Genomic DNA, 21,925 nt, shown 5'->3' with positions numbered 1-21,925 from the left:
AAAGCAAACTTTCCACTTGCTCTGAGGTTTCCTGACTGACTACACAATGCAAGAAAACCAAGACATTTTATTTACACAGGATTGCAGATCGTTTTTAATCATCAAGGCTGTGCACATGGAGAGTCATCGTCTGATTCTGATTAAGCAAGTAAAGCTTAATTATAACTTTCCTGAGCGACGGTGATATGGCTGCTCATGAATGAGATAATGAATAAAATACTAATAACTAACTTTCCTCCTGAACAGCAACCAGTATAAACACAATAATAATCATATTGGCGACAGTGTGAAAGGTCTCTTTGATTGTTCTATAATACACGTATTTTCTGTTTCATGATATTCTACTAGAACGAGCTGGAACTAAGCTGCAGAGATATTCTGTGCCAACGGGAAAGGTGGCCGACGGGAAAGGTGGCCGACGGGAAAGGTGGCCGACGGGAAAGGTGGCCGACGGGAAAGGTGGCCGACGGGAAAGGTGGCCGACGGGAAAGGTGGCCGACGGGAAAGGTGGCCGACGGGAAAGGTGGCCGACGGGAAAGGTGGCCGACGGGAAAGGTGGCCGACGGGAAAGGTGGCCGACGGGAAAGGTGGCCGACGGGAAAGGTGGCCGACGGGAAAGGTGGCCGACGGGAAAGGTGGCCGACGGGAAAGGTGGCCGACGGGAAAGGTGGCCGACGGGAAAGGTGGCCGACGGGAAAGGTGGCCGACGGGAAAGGTGGCCGACGGGAAAGGTGGCCGACGGGAAAGGTGGCCGACGGGAAAGGTGGCCGACGGGAAAGGTGGCCGACGGGAAAGGTGGCCGACGGGAAAGGTGGCCGACGGGAAAGGTGGCCGACGGGAAAGGTGGCCGACGGGAAAGGTGGCCGACGGGAAAGGTGGCCGACTGGAAAGGTGGCCGACGGGAAAGGTGGCCGACGGGAAAGGTGGCCGACGGGAAAGGTGGCCGACGGGAAAGGTGGCCGACGGGAAAGGTGGCCGACGGGAAAGGTGGCCGACGGGAAAGGTGGCCGACGGGAAAGGTGGCCGACGGGAAAGGTGGCCGACGGGAAAGGTGGCCGACGGGAAAGGTGGCCGACGGGAAAGGTGGCCGACGGGAAAGGTGGCCGACGGGAAAGGTGGCCGACGGGAAAGGTGGCCGACGGGAAAGGTGGCCGACGGGAAAGGTGGCCGACGGGAAAGGTTCACTTCTTTGACTGTAATGTAACTAGTAATGATGTAATGTCTCTTTTTTAAAAATTTGATGTCAAATGTAAGTGCCAGGATCAACAGTGATCCTTTTGCCGTTTTACTCAGGCTCAATTAAATTTACAATGTGTCCCAATTTATTTCAATATCAATCTGCTCCAAGTTAAGTTGCCTAAGGGAAAGTTTTGTCTGAATGCATAAAACTATATACAGAAGTAGTAGTCAGAATATGAAGGCAGACAAAGATCATTACTCTAATAGAATAAGAGAGAATTAATGTTTAATGATCAGCTAATAACTCTTTGTCATAAAATTACAAATCTGCTAGGAAAATAACTTTAATTAGTCAGTGGAATGCATGTTACATTTAAATTATGTCACATCAAGGACGCGCGCACGACTGAAAGCACTACTCTTTCCCTTACCACAATTAGAATTTAATTTGAGAAAATTACTATTTATGTTCTGATATGACACTGAATTTCATTTGCTGGTAAGAGGCTGTCATTACCATAAATGATTCTGAAGGGAAACGAAAGCTGCCTACTGTGGCAGAGTTTGCAAATGAAACATTCTGACTATAGTAAGTGCTCAGCTCACTTGCGAAGAGTCAGAACTCAGTCCTCACAATACTTGAAATGTAGTGCAGAGACAATAAGACCATTATGGAGCTGGAAATTGTCAAGAATCCTTGATTAAAAAAGTTTTGAAATTCTAGTTGTTAGAATGTATGTGCTTATACGCTGAAACCTAGTCTCTGTTGCAGTAACATTTATGTGATTCTGCTCTTCACAAAGTACACACTCATTTGCTGGAATGAACTGTCCTTTAGGCTCAGCAGCATAAAAATGACTTAAGTTTCTAGCACAAAATAGTTCATAGAAAATACACGTTAGCATGGATATCCTAGTATATCACAGTATCACTTATTAGGACTTGCTATCTAGTAACTGGCTTCATCCTTATATTTCTGTTAAGAGGTTTTTCAACTTTGTGAAGTGATCTGGTGATCTAATTGTAATTATCTCGCACGTAAGAGAGACAAGTCAAGTGAAAACTGTGTCCGCATTGTCTGTTTTTTTACCCCGTTCCACATATAAAATGCAGCCTATTATGTGAAATAAATGGGACTGTCTAAATTTCTTTACTCCCAAGAAATATAAACCTGGTACTCAAATAACCAGGTCAAGTTGAAACCTCATTCTGAATTACAAGCTGCTTGAAGGCAGTAACAATGGAAAGTGCTATAAACATCATCTGGAAAATAGAAATCTTCCCATGTAACAGGCAAATAATTGGAGACAATGATACCTGGAACACACCAGGAGTTTGACATACAACACACTAACAAGAGTAAATATGAATCTAAATGTTTATGAAGTTAGCTTCTCATTAGAATGTGGAATGAACTCTTTGACTGTGATATGACTTTCAAAATGATGGAGCACGGCAACCAGTTGTCCTTTCCTTTACTAAAGCAAATCTAGATTTTAGCTAGTGCCTAGCCATTATCAATGTTAAAAGATACAAGTAGTATATAGTCAGGCAATAATATAAGAATTTACAACTTGTGGCATAACCTACATCACTAATGTACTATATTACATACCATTATTTCATAGTGTCAATACATGTCCTAGTACATCATTCCCCCTTGCTCAAGCTTCTGTCACAGTTCCTAAAAAGACTACTGTATAATGAGGGTAGGATTTGTTGAGAACGCATCAGTTGGCTGTATGCCAGAAAGGCAAGTGTCATCAACTACCCATCTTGCTGACATTTGTCACCATCTATGAACTCTCCAGAAATAAGGGGAACCACATACCTCAATGTGATGATTAAATAAAGAAATGGTACAAAAGATAAAATATTTAAACCAAACTGTTTCAAATAGTTGCAGCATACAGCATGTGCCTCCTAGTATTTTGTAAACTTTTTTTTAAATATTTTACCAAACTGATGTTACCTATGTGTTTTAAGGAATAACAAAACAATTGGCTCACAAGGAGTGAATCTGGCATTTTGTACAGCTTGTATGTTTACTATTAAATGTGGCAGTAACTTAGACAGAAATGACAATAACTTTAGTTTTATTTTATTTTGTATTCTTACTAAGCAAATTTAAAGTTTTTTTTAATAGAAACGATCAATGCCTTTCTATGAATGTTATTTGTTGTGTAGCTCATATAGAGGAGGCCATACAGCCAACCAAGGTGTTTTCTGCAAAACCGACCTCCATAAAACAGTAGTCTTGTACTAACTGTAACAGAAGCCCAAATGGGGACTGAAATAGTGGGACATGTATTGAATATATGAAATAGCGGTATGTAATCTAATGTATAAGCAGTATAGGTTATGCAACAAGTTGTATCGTTTTATACAATCATCTGACTATGTACCTCTTGTAGTTTTGCACTGATAATGGTAGGCACTAGCTGAAACCTAGATTTATTTTAATAAAGTCTGAAAGGAAAGGACAACTGATTTCTTTGCTGAATCATTCTCGAAGTCTAAATGTCATCCAGTCAGTTCCCAAAATCACAAAGCCACCAGCTCTAGTAAAATCAGCACATTCTGATTCTGTTAAGCAGCCAACATCAGCGGCATGCAGAGATCATTTGAAAAAATGCCAAGAGAATAAATATGTAACAGAATCAAGAAGAGAAGCAAACATTTTCTTCTTGAAAAAGAAAAGGACAACAACAAAGGATATATAATCTTCCAGTTATTTGAAGTCTGTTACAACTTAAATAGATAAATTTCCTCAGGGTGGGCCACAAAGCCTCAACAAATTTGAACTAGGTCAATGCTCCAGATGTACATTTCAAAAAGAAGACAAGGAATGCATATTCCGCATTGGATGTTGCTCTGGAGACAAACAGAGAAACAGGCACAAGTGTATGCATTACTACCCTTAGAGTCTCAAAGAATGGAAACTTCAAAAACAACTTTTGTATGCCTTGTCTGCACCTTTTTTGCACAATAAATGTACAAAAAGTTAGAAAGGCAATAAGGAGGAGAATTCGTTGTTCTGGGGTATACCTGTTTTTCTATTGGTCAATATTTTTTTCCAGAGTGTCTCATATTATGAGACAACTTCTGTTTTGATCCAAACTGGCTTGTGTGGGCTTTTTTAATATTTAAATATATTAATTATCAAGCAGCATGAATTCAACAACATAAAATGCACAATATTGTTTGTTAATTGTACAGCATTCATAGTATTTTGCACTTAGAGGTATCTCATGTTAAGGCAGCAAAATTGGAGGACATCATGCAAGTAGTTACTCGGACAGTTGGTTATTTAAGATCCCACAGTTTAATGTATTGACAATTGTCCCATTTAAACTAGAAATTTGTGGAAGATTATGGAGATTTTTGATACAAGAGAGAAGTTTGCAGCTTAGTTGCAGCAATGTACTGAAAGGAATTTCTAAATTAACTATAGCAATAAATCAGTTTTTAAAGGACAAAAGAAAGCCTGACCCCAAATGGAAGATCCAGAGGGAGTTGTAGAAACGGCATTTTTAGTGAATATTACAGAATGTACTATTGCTTTGAACAACAGCTTGCAATGTGGAAATCAAGTACTTTCCGAAATGACTGAAAAAGTTTGAGTTTTCATGAGAAAGGTTGCTCTGTGGGAAAGGAATTGTCCATCAGAGAATGCAGCATATTTCCATACATAGTCTTCTGTCCATGAAAGCAATGACATGGGGTATATTTCTCTAATTATTACAATAAAAGAGCAATTCCTCAAGCAATTTGGAGGTATGTTAAATTTATACCAATCTTTTGACTTCTTTTCAAGACCATTCGCTACTTTTGCAGATAAGAGTCCTCACAATTTTCAAATTGAATTTATAGCTGTACCATGTAATTCTTGTCTGAGACACAAGCTTTATGAGAAAAAAATTCAGTAGAATTTATCAAACTTCCCATAATGAGAGTTTTCTCATCTTCAAAGTGAAGCTGCAAAATTATAGGTGCATAATGTCGATGCTTGGTCCAACGTATATTTGCAAGAGATGTTTCCATCATTGGTGTGTGCCGTTACCAATGGTTTGTTCTGTCTGAATGTAGAAATTTTATGCTGGACATTAAACACATTGTAAATTAGACTTGTAATAATTAAATGCATTTTAAGTAACCTTTGAATCTAATCTTTTCAACCATACTATTAAATCTTGCCATCTTATTTAATAACACATGCTAGGAAATAAGAAACAAATTTAACGCATTACAGAGAATGAAATCACAGAAATGGTAAGGGAAATATGTGGTGAGAAGGTGTGGGGAAGGGACGGGTGAGGAAGGGAGAGAATCTGTCATTTGGCCTGCACCTGCATGCACGTCAGCCACAGACACCTGCCCACATGCATGTATTCACACTTTTACGTTCTTAAAACCTGTAAGTATTCATTTGTTGATACAGGGGAAGCTTATGTAGCCCAAGACAGTACGTAACCACAGCATTTAAATCTGTAAGAAAGCTATCGTGCTATATAGACAAAAATTTAGTTTAAATTTGTGCTTTCTGTCAAAAACATTTGCATCTTAGTTGCAGTGTAACACCAATCAAGTTACTCACATGCGAGAATTTTGTTCACAACAAAATATTATTGGCAGTTTTGTCAAAAATTGTTGGAGATTATCACATATAGTAAATAAGAGTGTGAAGTTATCTGTTTAAAGTTGTAGGAAATTTGATATATTAGTAAGGTATATTACTATTTGGAACACTTCTCTTACTTTTTAATAGCTATAGCTAAAAATTTAGAACAAAACCTATGACATTGTTAACAATTTGAAATACACAATACTGTTGTAACGAAATATTATCATTTTTTAAATTTTTTTTTTATTTTTTATTTTTTGTTTTATGGAAAATGTTTTAATATGGTGTTTCTATTGATGCAAGAAGACTTTAAATATGATAAAAGTTAATCAGAGAAGTACTGTAAAGGGGGTTACTTTGTGTCTGTAGTTATTAATTTGTGTAATGCAACTTTGATCTTTATTTCAAATATCACACCTTATTCCTAATGTCAGAGAAGCTACAACTTCTTTCCAGCATCCCATACCATCCAAAGGCTGTTGCTTTATTTTTCTGTGCAACATTGTTTTGGATATCATAATTGCTGAGACATGTGTTCATGCTATTGGTAAAAAACTGAGGAAACATGAACAGTTTCCTTGTGGTGTAGTATGTGCACTAAACATGAGGACATAAACATAATATTAAAACTCCACTGGGCTACTTTGCAGCAAACTGATACTTTCATGAAGTAAATGTTTGAAAATTGTCATTGTTCCTTCTTTTCTGCAGTGTCAATAAAGGGAAGAAAAATCGCTAAGACAAACACACTTAAGCTAGATGGGATACTCTAAATAAAGAAGTACAGTTGATTTTCACAAATGAGCTGTCTCCGAGGGAATTATCTGCAAAATTCATGGGAAAACTTTGCAGCTGAAGATGAAAGTGGCACGGTGCTTGACTGGAAGATCCATAGTGATTCCTAGTCAACTACCTGTATTCACAGAGGAGGAACAAAATCTGTTTGTAGCTGTGGAGCTGCAAAGTTGTCATATGGTTTTCCAATGACATCTTTGGATCTGTGTTGTGCATTTAATGCATACCTTGACAAATTGAGAACAGTGCCTGTGTTCAAATATGAAATTTTTCCTGTAAAGGTGTGGTCTATGTCTTTCATGATATGTCACAAGGCCTTTCTGTCTCCACAGACCTTGAAAAAATATTATCTATGCAAGGGTTTGACAAACTAAAAATTTTTTTCCTAATTTGGAAAACGAGCTATGAGGTATCCCACCAGAGAACATACAGAATTTTAACACAACAAATTTGATTGATGGTCCTGGCACCATAAGGGCAATCACTCATAGCACAACAAAGTATCCTGAACAAACAGAAAATACATCAAAATCATGTACTTCTATTGAGGTATGTGGAAATGCTGTTGGTGAATTGGCTGCTGCTTATGTTACTTATAAAGCCAATCAGCTATGGTCCACATGGGCAGAAGGTGGACCAGAAAATTTAAGATATTACAAAATGATAAGGGTGTCCTTTGAAGACAGCTTACATCACTTATCCTTCGAATTTTAAAGAATCAAGAAGGCCTAAAAGCTATATTTGGTGATTCTCTAAGTTCCATATAAAACTATGTCTTAAGTCTCTGTGATGAAAACAACCAATTTGATCACACTCCTGCCAAATTTAACACCTCAATTGTAACAGCTCAATGTATCAGTTTTTCAGACTCTAGAATCACATTGCAGATAAGATTGATAAAACAGAGAAGATGCTTCACAGTGCCTAGGGATGAATTCCCATGTCTTTTCAGAAAGCTGATGACTAACTTGGATCCAGTAATAAAGAAAAATTGAGGTCATGATTCTGAGAGAACATAATGTTTTCCTAGCACAGGAGGAAGGTTTTTGAGTGTCTTCCACAAGCAGTCTTTGAAAATACTTGTGCGTAATGACTGATCATGTGGGTGAGATGATATTGTGAGAATTAAATAATAGGAGGGAGGATGTAACAAAATGTTGTATGCCCAACTGTTGCAGAATATTAAATGTCCTCCTGGGATAAAGCATCAGACATGTGAACATTCAGGATGTCAACAATGGCAAGCATACAATGGAAAAATAATCTGGAGAGAAAGGGAAACAGAATGAAATGCAATCCTCCTTGAAGTTTCAAAACATTCCAGTGAAATTTCTGTACTTACAGAGGCAACAGGGAATGAGAAAAATAATACTAGTGACATATTTTCTCTTCATGATTCTGATGAGAGCGTGGGACAGATTTGAACATGCCAGACACAAAATGTTTTCCTTCACAGGTGCTCTCAGACAACAGTAACACTCTGGAAACAAATGACACAAATGTTTTCCAAGAGGGCCTGTTTTTGGTGGTTGTCTTCAAGACCACCCTCTTCCCTGGCAAAAGTGCAGGAGTAATAAGTGAAGAATACATGCTGAATGACTTGGAATAATCAAAAATGTATTGGAGATGGCCAATTCATCCAGATGAAATTCTATACAAAAAGACTGAAATTTTGTATACTGTCAGTCAACTGAAGCGAACAGAAATCCATGGCTATGATGAACAAATGACAAGTGGTATCACTGCTGAGGTGAAAAACTAGTGTTATTACTGTAAAAAAATTGTACAATACATAATATAAATTACATGTACACAACAATATATCAAACATTCACATTTTCAACTAATGTTTCGCTGGTCAACTGTGAGATTTTTTCTTTTTTTTTTTTTCTGGCCTTTAAAGTTGGAAGAAGTCATGTCGCTATATTGCCCCATCTGGAAGGTCATTACTGTGCTGAAAATTTCTCTATGGCAGTTAAAGATGTCAATCCAAGCAAAAAGAAACTATACAGATAGGCTGTATGTACATTATGCAGATGTATTTTATTCATCTCATGACGTACATTTGCAATCCTTTTGGTTTGCGTACAGGAAACATGTCAATAGTTTATAAAACTGTTACAATGATTTTTACATTAAAAAGAATAGCACCATAAGGATATTTTTTGGGACATGTAACACATCGTATCCAGCTCAAATTTCCAGTTTTTCCCACCTGAATTCATCCTGTGACTAATAACACCTCAGTGTCAGTACCTCATACAGCTTTCTTTTGAGTGAATCTAAATTCATCTGCATCAACTTGTTCCCTTTTAATTTTTTACAAATTTTCATTCCCATATATTAAGATCCCTGGGCAAACAATCAGAGACAGTGGATGGGGAGAATAAAATTTTTGTTGTTTCTAGTATCATGTGAATGGAAAAAATGCATTCCAAAGAGCTCAGCCACATTTGTGGCTGAATGCACAAGAAATATTATTTGTGACAAGATTACTGCTGTAGCTTCAGTGACAGAAGACACCTTACAATCAGTTTGGGATGAATTCAGCTGTTGGCTAGATGTTGTCCGGGCAGCCAATGGAGGACATATTGAACATTTAAGATGTAATTTTTATAAACTTCTGTCTTTTCTGAGTAATTTAATATGAAATTTGTTGGTGTTAAGCACTTCTTCCTAATAAATAATTCTATTTAAAATTGGGTCATTCTTTTTAGGACACCCCGTAGCAGAAATAGTAATAATAATAGTAGTAGTAGTAGTAGTAGTAGTAGTAGTAGTAGTAATATCAACAACAACAACAACAATAATAAACAGAAACAGGGATAATATGGAAAATTATAAAAACAATCAGCAGAATGGTAATGTGGGACCCGCAATAACAATCTTAAGATAACCAAAACCACATCAATCACAGAAAAAAAGCAGCTTAATAACAGATTTCATCTTGCATATACAAACAAGAATTGTGCTGCCCAGTGGCAATACCAGCCATTTAACTACCCTGCAGACCCTAGTTAGGTGAATAATAGTAATGTTGATAATGATAATCTGAGCAGAAATGTTACTGCAGACATTAACCAACCGTATGTACCATATTCCAAAAACTACATTTGACTCTGCTGACAACAAACTATAACAAGGAAAATAAGCAGTTTTTCCACGAGATAATGTAATCAGATAGATAGATAGATAATCTATTCGCCAAGCAGCAGCATGAGAACACACATATAAAGAAAGCTTGTACTTATGCAAGGTTTTGGTTCCAAGGGCTCCTCCTAGCAGATGGGTTAAAGGGGAAAGGAGAAGGGAAAGGAACTGGAGAGGTTTAAGAAAAGGAGTAGAGTTAAGAAAACTCAGTAAGAACCCAGGGTCATGGGAGAATTAGTAGATGGGATGAGAGGCAAAGACTGATTGTTAGGGACTGCACTGGACAAGATATGAAAACCTGAGAGCTGTTGAGTTCTGAGAAACTGGTGAATCCAGATAGCATGTGTAGTGAAGCAGCCACCATGATCATGAATGTCATGTTGCAGAGCATACTCTGTGACAGGATATTGTGTGTTGCGAGTATACACCCTCTGTCAATGCCCATTCATCTTAACTGCCACTTGATGATATTCTTGACAATGTAGGAAACCAAACTGTTTACACAGCAACCAATATATGACATTTGTTTCATAGGTGTTTCCCTTTGATATTATATGTTTTGCCAGTTACAGGGCTAGTGTGGGTAGTGTGGGTAGTGGTAGGAGGCTGCATAGTGAAAGTCTTGCAGCATGGATGGCCACAGAGGTAGGAGCCATAGGGCAAGGAGGTGAGTGCAGAATGACCATGGCATCCCACAAGGATATTTCAGAGCATGGGAGGGCAACCAGAAACTATTCTAGATGCAGTGGGAAAAATCTCAGATAGAATGGATCTCATTTCGGGGCGTGATTTTAGGAAGTCATGGTCTTGTCAGAGTAGCTGATAAATACATTCAAAGGCCAGGATAATACTGTGTGACAAGTTATGTGACCTTCAGCTATTTTTTGGAAGGATCAGTAGTACCAGAATTGCATGTGATGGCCTTGGAAATCTTCATTTGAACCAGGCTGGTAGAATACTTATGTCCAGTCAAGGCTGAGATGTGAGCATGGTGGAGTACTGCTGTAAAGAGTCTGCATCTGAACAAATATATTTGCCTTTAATTCCAAGGCTGTATGGAAAGGAACATTTGACATGGGAAGGATAGCAACTGTCAAAGTGTAATGTCTGTCACTTGTTAGCACATTAATGTGGATAGAAGTGTGTAGCTGGACTTTGTTGAGGATGAAATGAATATCAAGTAAAGTAGCATGGTACTGAGAATAGGACCATTTGAAATTTAATTGGGAGACAGTATTTAGAGATTCTAGGAAGTTAAGCAGTTCAGTCTCACCACAATTCCAGTAGCAAACATGTCATCAATGTATGTAAACTAAACCAGGGTCTGAAGACTTATGGATTCCAGGAAATCCCCCTCCAAACAATACATGAAGGGGTTGGCATAGAAAGGAGACATTCTTTTTTGCATCATATAGCACTTTTCTTGTGAGAAATTCTCATCCACTCATTACCTCTTGTTAACAATTATCTGTTCTTGCAAGTTTTGTATGAATTTTTCCAATTTTTAGAAATTTTTTTCCTTGTTCTTCCATTTTTCAATCTTTTTCCACCCTCTGCTTCTCTTTCCTTGCCACTCTCATTATTTATAACATTCCCTATATCCTACCTTGCCATGGTGAATCCCCTCATATATTACATCACTTCTTTTCAAAATGCACTATCGAAACTAAGGTCCTAAGGCCTAACATTGAAAGTCCCTGATTCTGGATGTAATCATTCTCTACACCAGCCTCTTCAAATAAAGCAACCTCTTGCACTTAGCTGGCTTATCTGTGACCTGTGTGCCTCATCTGCCAATTTCCACTCCACCAGATTTCTTTCCTTCTACAAAATCCTGCAGTTATCGGCCATTCATGTTTCCTTCCGTGGTGTTATCTGCCAAGCCAACTTCAAACTGCAACAACATGCCAGTCTTCAACTCCAATTGCTATCCCTCCTCCTCCTAAACCACAACAGTTGTGTTCCCCCTCCTGTCCCTCTGCAGCTCGATAAACAGTGACACCATCAACCACTACTCCTCTCCTACAAACTGAGCTTGGCTAACCTCCTTAACATCTCACACACTTCGCCATTGCCTCTTAGGCTTACAATAACCCAATTGTGACAACCAGTCGCCACAGTACAGTATTCTGAGTCTCTCATCTAAAGCACCCTCCCCTCCTGAATTACATTTATTATCAAAGTGCCTAACTTTCAGCCCTAAACATGCATTTAATCATGCTGCTATGCTGAAAAACCTGCTTTCCCTCACACGTAATGTCAATTGGAAATATCACTTTGCAACCCAGTCCTAAAACATTTCCAATAGCAAATCTATCATTGAACGCTGCCTTGAACAGTTGAGACAACAGTCCCAAATTGATCCACAACCACTAACTCAAAATCATTCCTCATCAGCCTTACAAGAATTCCTCACATCCAGCATTGCTCCACAACACTTCCTGAGGTCTGTACAACATGACCTTAACCTGTTCTCTGCAGAACTCCATGTTGTGTGTTCTCTAAAAGCTGATAACTCCATCACTATCCTCACAACAAAGGATCTACCACTATGGTACTTGACTGACAGGAGTGTGTTACTGAAGGTCTATGCCAGATGTCTGGCAACTCTACATACAGTATCTGCAATCTAAGAACCTGTCCCTGTGATTCAAAGTAACCTGCAGTTCCTTGTTAAAATCTCAGGCTCCTCACAGGGACCAATATGTCAATCCATATATTTTCTTAGCCCAACCAAACCATGCACACCCACATTTTATCTCCATCCTTACATCCACAAAGCCAATCATCCTGGCTATCCTATACCTTCTGGCTTCAAAGCACCCACTGAACATATTTCTGAATTAGTCAATCGGTAGCTGCAACCCATAGTACAAAAGCTTTCATCCTACATTAACGACAACAAATCCTAGATCATCTGACATCTGTGCCCATTCCACCCCAAACACACACCTTACTTGTCACCACTAATGCCATCTTTCTCTATACAAACATCCCCCATGTGCATGGTCGGTCTGCTCCTGAACATTTCCTTAGTCAGAGCCCACCCGATTCCAAACCTATGACATGCTTCCTTCTCACCTTAATCAACTTTACACCTACCAGCAACTACTTCATGTCCGAGGACAAAACATACAATCAGATTAAGGGTATGGCCATAGGAACCAGGATGTCTCTTACTTATGCTAACCTTTCATGGATTGATTGGATGGTGCTTTCCTGCAATCAATAAGCCTCCAACCCCTGGTTTTCTTTATATACATTGATGACATATTTGCCATATGGGCTCATAGTGAGGCTGACCTGTTAAAATTCCTGGAACCTCGAAGTACCGTCTCCCAATTAAATTTCACATGTTCCTATTCCAAATCCTGTACCACTTTCCTTGATGTTGATCTGATCACCACCAATGACCAGATACAGACGTCTATCCACACTGAACTACTAACAACAGTACTTTCGTTTTGTCAGTTGCCATCCACTCCATGTCAAATGTTCCCTTCCATACAGCCTTGGCATTCAAGGCAAATATATTTATCAGATGCAGACACTTTGTAAACCACCACCACCACCACCACCACCACCACCACCACCACCACCACCACCACAGCCTTCACTGGATTTAATTACCCCACAAGTCTAGTTAAAAAGCAGATTTCCCAGGCCATCACATCCAATCCTGGTGCTGCTGATCCCTCAAAAAACCAGCTTTGTAGCACACCACTTGTCACTCATCTTGGATTTATTAATCAGCCACTTTGACAAGGCCATGACTTCCTAAAATCATGCCCTGAAATGAGATCCATTCTGTCTGAGATTTTGCCTCCTGCACCTAGAACGGCTTCTTGTCACCCTCCAAATCTCTGTAATATCCTTGTCAGACACTATGCTCATTCTACATCCATTTCTCTACCCTATAGCTCCTATGACTGCGACTGTCCTTGCTGCAAGACTTGCCCTATGCACCCTCCAACCACCAACTATACTAGCCTTGTAACTGTCAAAACATTTACTATCAAATGGATAGCTACCTGTGAAACAAATCATCATATACCAGTTGTTGTGTACATACTGGTCTTTTACGTCGGCATGACCAGCATCAATTTGTCAGTTAGGTTGAAAGGGCATAGGCAGAGGTTGTATATCAGCAACACACAATACTGTGATGCATAGCATGCTCTACAACATCGGTTGTGATGTCAGTACACGTTTCACCACATTTGCCATTTGGATTCTTCCCCCAGACACCAGTTTGTCAACAGACTGCGGTGGGAACTAACATTATCCTCAATTCTTGCCACCCACCTGACTTTAATCTACTACAGCATCCCCTCTGTTATACACAATGCACTCAGCTTTTTACTCTTATTAACTCATGCAGGAGGTTTCAGCAGTAAGCTCTTTCTTGCATATGACACTATCTTCCACCTCAAAGCACTCAGGTTTTCAAATCTCATCTGGTTCAGTCCCAAACAACCAGTCTTTCCTTCTCATCCCGTCTGGTATGTCTCCCCTAACCCAGGGCTCTAAGTGACTTTTCTGAACTCAACCCCTTTTCCTAAACTTCTCCAGTTACTTTCCCTTCATCGCTCTCCCTTCTCTTTCAACCCTTCTATCAGAAGGACCCACTATCTCCAAACATTTGCATAAGTAAAACCTTTTTTTCTATGCGAGTTCTCCTGTCACTGTTTGGTGACACTATCGAAAACTCTGTTGCAGGCTGCTATACAAGCTGTGGTGGGAGACATACCTCCTAACGTGACAAGAGGCATGGGTGATGCAGCAAGTGTTATTTCCTAAGGCATCTTTGGAAAATTTTGTCTGATTATTAACCAGCCCAATTTGTTGTAGGATCATAGTAGCTATAGCACAGTACAAAATTTCAGATAATTAAATGGCAGATCTGTGTTCTGCTGGTGCTAAGGAATGTAGAAATGATAGGCATGTCGCTCAGAGTAAAGGCATTATTCATGGACTGCCTAATAGATATTCATTTCTTGTGTGAAAAGAAGGTTATAGTAGATGCCTACATGGGGAAATGATATATTACGTTAATAAATGTAATGCACAATCTCATCTCATCGAGGCCATGGAAAAAATTTCCAGGCAATCAAATCAGAGTTCACTGACACAGAAAATAAAAAATCATGACACCAGCATTCCAAAATACTGACTCAACTGAAAACTGAACTGCAAATTAAATTGAAGTTTAGAGAATCTCAGTATTTAACGAAAATTCAGAGAAAATGTTTAGTTAATATTTCAGGGAAATGAGCTCAGGTATCTGATGAAAAAGTAGTGTCATCAGTACCATATGAACCATTCTATCTACCTTTCTGCCCATTCCTTGTTTGAAATGGACAGCTGTAGCAAAAGACGTACAGATAATCATAGACTGGAAGTGATCAAACAGTCAATTTTCTAACCTCTAGCTATCTGCAGCTAGGGCTGGGAAAAGTATTAAGCTGGTATTGCCCACAAGGGAAATTAATAAAATAATCATTCTGTGAGAATCTGACCAGAAAATTTTCATCAACATCAAAGGGATCACATACTTCATTTCCATTATTTTAAGTGTCATACCGACAGAAACTTCTAGACAGAGCCTCTCTAAAGTAACCTGCTTTTATTTTTACAGGTCATAGCGACCAGTTTAGAATGACGTCATTTACTCTCAATGTGAGTGGTGCTGTGATTACAGCAGCACTAGACTATGTATTAGGCCTGTAATTCATAAAAGAATTACTTTATATGTGGAAGATTTGTTGACTGCCACTCGGTAGTGAAAGAATAAATTTCTTGGGGCACATTATTATGCCTCAAGGTATCCTAACTGCAACAAAAATACAAGCAGTTCATTACTTTCCAGTATCCCAGCCAACTTCTATTGTAATTTCATCCCAGGCCAATTAATAAATGCAGAACCATTACTAAAGTTACTACACAAACATATCATAAATTTCATCAGAAGTGTGCCAATCTGCTTTCATCAAGATCAAAGATGCACTAGCTAATTCACAATTGTTGTACCAACTGGATATGTATCAGGATTTTTGTTTGACAACTGGTCCTTCATTCACCAGGTTGGGAGATTATCTCTTCAAAATCATACATATTTACAATAGATGATCTGTCTGTACAATACCCTTTAATAATGAGCCTACACAGCCACTGAATTAGAAGCTCTCACAATTATGTTCGTTTTTAGGAAATTCCATCATTGTTTTGTCGGTAATCACACCAAATCATATTGTGATCACCAACCTTTAAGCTTTCTTCTTCATTGCACTGGGGATCCTGGAGTGGCCAAATGTGCAGGGAAAATCAATGTCTATTGCTATTTTCCTTTCCTCCAAAGGAGAGTTTAATGGATTATCCATAAATGCCTAGTCTGTCAAAACGTTAAACCTTTGAACCATGGCTCCAAATATGAGCTACACCTAATCATTGCCAAGAAACCCCTACAAACCCTTGCCATTGACTTTAGATGGGCCCCTTCCCTGGGGCTGTGCAGGTGTTAAACACATTTTTGCAATATGAGAGCTATCTTCAAAATAGGTCAACTTACATATCTTGGAAAGTGCCACTAGTACAGTGACAACATGACAAATTATTAAATAAAACACTCCACATGTTGGCAATCAAGAAGCAATCATTTCTGATAATGCACAACTTTACTAGTGTAAAATGGAAACAGTTCCTGCATGTCTATGATACTGAGCAGATCCAAAAATCAAGGTACAATCCTGAAATTAAATCCAGAGAAAGAGAGCTTTGAGAGTTGGACAGATTAATGAGAACTTCTGCTTCAAACAAACTTTGTGGCCAAATTACTTTGCATGACTTTAAGGATATTTTAATAATCTACTTCATACCTGTATAGTATGTTCTCCTACTCTTGTCTCATTCTCTTCAACCTCTGCTCAATATATGAGGCAGAGTCCTCACCTGCACAAAGAACATTACTTATAAAAACAGATGTATGTAGAGTAGTTAAAATGTGAACAGAAACAGAGGAAAATGTTTCTGAAAGACATTTACTTTAGTACTATGAATATTATATATAACAATACAAGTGAAGCAAAGTTGCTACTCACCAACTGGCAGAGATGCTGAGTCATGATAGGCACAATAAAAAGATTCACACAATCAAAGCTTTCGGCCAAAAAGGACCTTGTCAGCAGCACACCCACCCACCCACACAAAAAAACACACAAAAACACACAAAAAACACACACACACACACACACACAAAAAACACACAAAACACACACACACACACACACACACACACACACACACACACACACACACACGCCCGTGCGCAACTTGCACATACATCTGCAGTCTGAGAGAGCTGAAACCAAACTGCAAACAGCAGCACCAGTGCATGATGGGAGTGGCATCTGGGTGGGGGCAATGAGGAGGCTGTGGCGGGAAGTCACTGTCCTCACCCATCCAGCCTCCTCCCTGTTCCCATCCCAGCACTACACAGCCGTCATTTCACCGCCACACCCAGCCTTTTAATATCTTTTGTTCCTCTCCTTTCTGCTACTTATCTCCTCCCCTCTCCACACCTTCTCTTCTACCCTCCATCTAAACTGCAACACTTCACTGTCTGCCACTCTCACCATACTATCTATCCCTTCCCCTACCCGCCAAAGCCTCCTCCTTGCCCCCACCCAGTTGCCACTCCCATAATGCACTGGGGCTGCTGTTCGCAGTGTGGTTTCAGTTCTCTGAGACTGCATATGTGTGTGCAAGTTGCGTTTGTGTGTGTGTGTGTGTGTGTGTGTGTGTGTGTGTGTGTGTGTGTGTGTGTGTGTGTGTGTGTGTGTGTGTGAGAGAGAGAGAGAGAGAGAGAGAGAGAGAGAGAGAGAGAGAGAGAGTAACAGAATCAGACAAAAATCTTGCTGAAAGACATTTATTGGCACAAATGACTTTTTCTTGGGAAGTTCAGTTAGCAGAGCACATGCACATGAAAGGCAAAGGTCCCCAGTGCAAGTCTGAGTCCTCCACAGAGTTTTAATCTGTCACCAATTTTCATATCGGAGCACACTCCACTGAAGAGTGAAATATTTACTATGAGGACATTTACTACAGCTTCAAAATCCACAGGTATTTAACACTTACCCCAAGTGAACAAAAATTTGAATCTGAGGAATAATGTTTGTAGAAACTGTAACGTAACTCTAAATATCTATCATTAAGTTGTTTATGATCAACAAAGAGATGTAAATGAGTATAATGTTACTACCTAGCCAGTGTTTCATACACCGTATCAGCGGACGACCACTTCTGCTTGTTTTAATGCCAGCTTCTTCTAGTGTTTCTTGGTCCAAGATGCTCCTGGTATTTGCTACAATACAAAAACACATTCTGTGTAATGGTACTTTTTAGCAGTGTACTGTTTCTTAGTTATGATTTTATTTGTGATAAAAATAAAACATGTACATAATTTCATATCTATAACAAATAATTCTGAAAAATAAAAGTAGTGCACCTGTAATACAGCTGATGGGTTAAAAATCAAATATGTGACTGAAATGTGAACCAATGTATTCATAGTTTAAATAATAAAATCTTACAATTACACTGAAGATGAACATCTTGTGTGACACAATATGCCGCTGTTGATGGTTTTAATTTTATAAAGTTCTTGTCTTAATAATTACTAGGACATTCTGTTCTAGTGTGTGCTTGTGTGTGGCCAATGAGGGGTAAATAAGAGGAAAAGGAAAATGCAAGGGTAGGAGGGGGGAGGGGGGGAGGGGGGGGGGGCTTGTGAAAATGCGAAGACCACTGTCAGACTTTAGTCACAACAGACACGCCTATACAACTTTACAATGTCATCTCTCCTTAGTCGCTCAAGAGGAGACCAAAAGCACCAGCTTCAAATACTTCCTGATTCAGCAGCTCACAATCAAATAATACAGAAGAGAAAAAAAAGAAAAAGATCCTGAGTAGTCCACTACGCCTCACTAATGAACTTATTGGTGTGCCAATTGCGTAAAACGTGCCTTGCAGGGAGAGTACCTTGTGGATATACAGAAAATGGCCAGCAGTCATCAGGAAAAAGATAGAACAAGATAGCATAGGAGAAGTCCATAATCACAACACAGAACTAGAAAAGAATTTGCCAGACATCAGACAAATACTAGATAGGTGGGAGGTGGGGGGTGTCTGAAGGATGTCACTCAGTGGGAATCTCATGGAAGTGGAGGAAACCAAGAAGGTATTTAGGTGACAGATCTCATGCTGTAGAGAAAGTTTTTTACAATTGTGGTCCTTAGATGTTGTGCACATTCCAATCCCCCACTACATGCACCAGACACTCATTTAAATCTGAAGTTTAGTGGTCATTGTGCATCCACAAAAAGCTGAACATCGGTTGTAAGTCAGCTGGAGTGAGATATGAGCTACCAGATCCATTTGAAGGACACAAACAGGCATTTGGTCTGCCTGGTGAATTGAAAAGATTAGCAAAGAAAAGTTATTTTTTGTCTCCAGACGTTAATAGACAGGATGAGCCTATCTTCAGATAGTATTTGACTTGGTTATGAAGTTCTTATCTTGAATAAATTTGTTTGATGCGTAGTTCACTCCCCAATATTTTCCATATAAAATTATGTTCTTTCATGGGCCATTTGATTCTATTCTTGTGTATAGTGTAAAATGTATTATGATATGGGGGTCTAGGAGATACAGGAAGAACACAGTACATAATAAAGCTGGGATTCCAGAGCTAGTTACGTAGAATTGGGAATGCAAATTTGGCAAATGAGATAAAGGTCTAATGTAAAGGCTTGGCAAATGTTTTGTCTGGAGTGTGGCACTATATAGGACAGAAACATGGACACTGTGACGAGAGGATCAAAAAACGTTAGAAGCATTTGAGGTGCGGATGTGGATGAGAATGGAGAGAATAAGCTGGATGGAAAGAGTCAGTAATGGAGAAGTACTGGAAAGGGTTGGTGAGAGAACGTGTCTGCTGAAGGTTTTAAGGGAAAGGAAATAGAACTGGTTGGGACATTCACTGAGAAGGGAGTGCTTGCTAATAGATGATTTGGACGGATTGGTGTCGTCGTAACAGCCGTGTGTGTCATGTCTGCTGTGCAGCGAGCTACATTAATTTAAGTATTAACTGTATTTTTCTTACTTGTCACTTCTTCTGTGTGTTTTTGCTTTTACGAAGCTTTAATTGACGAGTGCTAGTAATAGTGTCCCAACGATTTCGTGTTTGTTTTGAATACAGTCAGAGAGAGTCCCTTTAGTCAGCCACAGTGCCAGTAGTGCTAGTGTTTGTTTTCAATACAGTCCAGAGACAGGTAGTGCTATTTTCATTGTTTTCTACAAGAAGTGTATAGCAACCACAGTTTAGTCAAATATCAGCCACCTTTAGTGAATTACCAGTCTACTTAAAAGTTGATTAACTCTCTACATTAAATTGATTTCTTATGGTGGATAGGATGTGTGACTGCTGTGTACGGACGCAGGAGGAGCTGGCCACTGTTCGCAAACAGCTGAATGTGTTGATAGCCGTGGTCAGCCATCTTCAGGCAGCTGCCTCAGAGTGTAGCAGCAGTGGGGAGTCTGGTGCATTGCATGGTACACCCCAGGTGTTACATGCTTCACCCATGTCACTGCTGTCGAGACATCTTCACGGGTACCGGGCGTGGTTGGGCCATCCTCTCCCCAAGGGGAGTGGTAGGTTCAGCGGCATTCACGGCACAGAAGGAGGAGGGTCAATGTGGCGGCTGGCCGTGTGGCATCGCCCACTCTGCCTGTGAGTGGACATGTGGCCGCTCCTTCAGCAAGATCTGAGCAGGCACATGGGGGGAGGGGTTTATTAGTGGTTGGGAGCTCCAAAGTTAGGCAGATGATGGAGCCCCTTAGGGAAATAGCGGAAAGGTCAGGGAAGAAGGCCAGTGTTCACTCTGTCTGCTTGCCGGGGAGGCCTCATCCGAGATGTGGAAGAGGCTCTGCTGGCGGCGATAGAGAGCAGTGGGTGCACCCGACTGCAAATTGTTGCTCATGTTGGCACCAATGACTCCTGCTGTCTGGGTTCAGAGGTCATCCTCAGTTCATACAGGCAGTTGGCAGAGATCGTGAAGGCGGAAAGCCTCGCTCACAGGGTGGAATCTGAGCTAACTATTTATAGTGTCGGTCCCAGAACCGATCGCGGTCCTCTGGTTTGGAGCCGAGTGCAAGGCTAAAACCTAAGACTCAGATGATTCTGCAGAGATCTGGGGTGCAAATTTCTCGATGTCCGATATTGGATGGAGACTAGGTCAGGCATGCACTACACGCAGGAAGCGGCCACAAGGGTAGTGGACTACGGGTGGAGTGCACATGTGGGGTATTTAGGTTAGAGAATTCCCTCCCTAGGCCTGACAAGATGCCTCCTGAGATGTGGCAAGGTAGCAGTAGGCAAAATGCAACAGGGAATAACAATATTAATCTGCTAATAGTAAACTGCAGGGGTGTCTATAGAAATGTCCCAGAACTGCTGTCATTAATAAACGGTCACAATGCCCACATAGTACTAGGGACAGAAAGTTGGCTGAAACCAGACGTAAACAGTAATGAAATTCTAAACTCAGATTGGAATGTATACCGCAGCGACAGGCTGGCCAGTGAAGGGGGAGGCGTGATGAGAAGTCCAATAGTATCGAAGGAAATTGACGGAGTTCCGTAATGTGAAATAATTTGGGTGAAGGTCACGGATAAAGCAGGCTCAGACATGGTAATTGGATGTCTCTATAGGCCCCCTGGCTCAGGAGCTGTTGTGGCTGAGCACCTGAAGGACAATTTGGAAAACATTTCAAGTAGATTTCCCCACCATGTTATAGTTTTGGGTGCAGATTTTAATTTACCAGATACAGACTGGGAGTCTCGAATGTTCATAACGGATGGCAGGAACAAAGAATGCAGTGAAATTTTTTTTAAGTGCTTTATCTGAAAACAACCTTGAGAAGTTAAACAGAGAACCGACTCATGTCAATAACATATTAGAGCTTCTGTTGACAAACAGACCCAAACTATTTGAATCAGTTAACGCAGAACAGGGAATCGGCGATCATAAAGTGGTTACTACATCAATGATTTCAGCTGTAAATACAAATATTAAAAGAGCTAGGAAGATTTTTCTGCTTAGCAAAAGTGACTAAAAGCAGA

Source organism: Schistocerca nitens, chromosome 2 (genome assembly GCF_023898315.1).
Source record: "Schistocerca nitens isolate TAMUIC-IGC-003100 chromosome 2, iqSchNite1.1, whole genome shotgun sequence".
NCBI classification, from domain to species: Eukaryota; Metazoa; Arthropoda; class Insecta; order Orthoptera; family Acrididae; genus Schistocerca; species Schistocerca nitens.
Note: the sequence above shows the minus strand (reverse complement) of the source record.